At 33.1% G+C, this 2,500-nt stretch overlaps 1 protein-coding gene across 6 annotated transcripts in view; it reads right to left on the bottom strand.

Moving 5' to 3' along the window:
* The window catches only part of LOC137655717 (rho GTPase-activating protein 18-like), a 451,738-nt gene that overhangs the window by 80,304 nt on the left and 368,934 nt on the right, over positions 1-2,500 (bottom strand). The window lies entirely within an intron of this gene.

Genomic DNA, 2,500 nt, shown 5'->3' with positions numbered 1-2,500 from the left:
TTATATTATAATAGCGAAGATTAACTGAACGCAAGTGATAAATTCGTTGCTAAGAGCTGAACACTTCAACGAATATTGAATTTATTCATAAGATTTTGTTCACAAATAATAAAATAATCACTGGCCCTTCAGAGTACGAGTCAAAAGCATGATAATTTGAAGTGATGTTATTCAATTATTTCACAACAGATTTTATTTATACAATTATTAGTTATCTGCACAATATACATTAAGATAATAATATTGACTAGGATTATGCTCTATACCCTAACATTGAAAAAAGTTAAAAATACCTTCTTTAGCTGTAAACTTTAAGCGCAAAAACAAAAATGCCACAAATTCTCTCTCTCTCTCTCTCTCTCTCTCTCTCTCTCTCTCTCTCTCTCTCTCTCTCTCTCTCTCTCTCTCTCTCTCTCTCTCTCTCCATTCTTATCTTCTATCAAAATGTACCATAAGTGGCTTTCAGGATTTCATGGCATTAGTTTCTTAAGCCTAAAATTACGTCACCACATACTATACATACTCACGTATCGTAAGAATGTTATAGACACAGTATGTCATAAATATCTGATTTCACGAAAATTTCTTACCGAACAGAAAGTTAAAAACACTTTTATTCCACACTCATACATCACACATTATATATATATATATATATATATATATATATATATATATATATATATATATATATATATATATATGTGTGTGTGTGTGTGTGTGTGTGTGTGTGTGTGCGCGCGTGTGTGTGTACACAAACACGGAGCTGGTGCGTAACAAACTCCCAAGAAGAGGTTTTTCTTCATGGTTAAAGGAGAAAGCAAAAGGATTTATTATTCAGTTTTCTACACTGGCAGGAAACAAACATGAGCACATTACCCCATAAGACGAAAAAATAAGGATTCTACTTTTATATAATCCGATCCTAGTTGAAAGATATTCATACTACAATTTAATAAAAGACAATGCTGCCATGAGGAATTGTTATTATTTTCACAAAATTTAATTCCTGATATTGCCAGAGAAAATCTACGAAATGTACTACTTTTTATTCTTGTTACTTTTTGAGAAATTATACACCTATTATTTTTTTTTTACTCCACGAAAATCGTAGAAAACGCATAGGGGTAAAAAATATTATGAGCCTCACCTCTTGATCATTTCATCAAATACAAAATTTACTCATGTAAATATACATGATATATATAAAATATTACAAACTGCATTTCGTAACAAAAGAAAAAAATCCTAACGTATTAGGGAAGTACGTTAGACTTTAACACGACCTACAGCTGTTACATTCCTGTCTAGCACAGAATAGACGAGAGAAGGAGCTGCTCAGGGGGGGGGGGGGGGATCTCAACTTGGTGATATATTGGAGGTTGGTGAAAGGCTACACCTTTTTCTAAACTAATTATTTCATCACAGACAGATCAAATGGCAAAACAAATAGAAAAACAACTGCGCATTTTCAAACACAACTTTAATGAGATGGGATAATTAACATAGGATCATAAGCACTAATAGCAATAATGTGTATTACACGACAACAAGTTCCAAATACAAAGGAAAAAGCACAATTTCTGATTCGAGCCGTGATGTTTCGCATATAACATAGATCAGTAATTCTAATTTTAATCTCAGTGTTACCTTTGTATAACATTATGAAGCCATTACTGCTAAAGATGGTGTTAAGTATGGGTCATACACGAGCAACTTTAAACGCGACATATAAGGTCACAGCTGAGAATGTTTAAAAACCAACCCCTAGTCACCAACTGTCATGATAAAATTCGGCCGTTATTTTCGCTGTCTGCGGTCAGTCTGGGCAAGTCTGTGACCTGCCGAAAATTTTTGGAACTAGACAGGGCTGCAAATAACGAAAATAATCAAAGGAATAGAAATAAAGTGATATAGATACGCATTTATGCTTTTAGTCTCGAGGATTCTTTGAACACTTTGCATCAAAAAACATATTGTAAAATATGCAAAATAGTAAACTATCAGATCATGTTACTCTACTGCATAATTATATCTTGTGAATTGTGGTAAAACATTTTCACTTTCATTTCTAAAATGTCATTGATTCATAATGCTATCGAGATGAACAAGAGTTATATGATACACAGCAACAGACACATACCGTACACTTCAACCCAAGGAAAGGTAAACAAATAAAAATTTTGTAATCAGCTTAGTCAGTAGAGTACATTTTGATAAGCAAGGCCTACTGGACGATCTACATGTGGTGACTGTGATTAAGCTACTTTGCTCTATGTTCTTTTCATTTTCAATCCTCTCTGTTGTTAAATACTTGTAATTCATTACCGAAGTTTACATTTAACAGAAGGAAGTGGAGTAAACTACGGCATTTTGTTGAAATGGATTTAACCAGTTACCAAAGGTCTCAATGTCAACAGTCAAATAATTTAACAACAACCTTAATGTTAAGTGCATGACCTTTGCATTTCCCAAAATGGCGTCTATTGGATAGAAAAGA

Source organism: Palaemon carinicauda, chromosome 16 (assembly GCF_036898095.1).
Source record: "Palaemon carinicauda isolate YSFRI2023 chromosome 16, ASM3689809v2, whole genome shotgun sequence".
NCBI lineage: Eukaryota > Metazoa > Arthropoda > Malacostraca > Decapoda > Palaemonidae > Palaemon > Palaemon carinicauda.
Note: the sequence above shows the minus strand (reverse complement) of the source record. Positions and strands in the feature narration are given on the sequence as shown.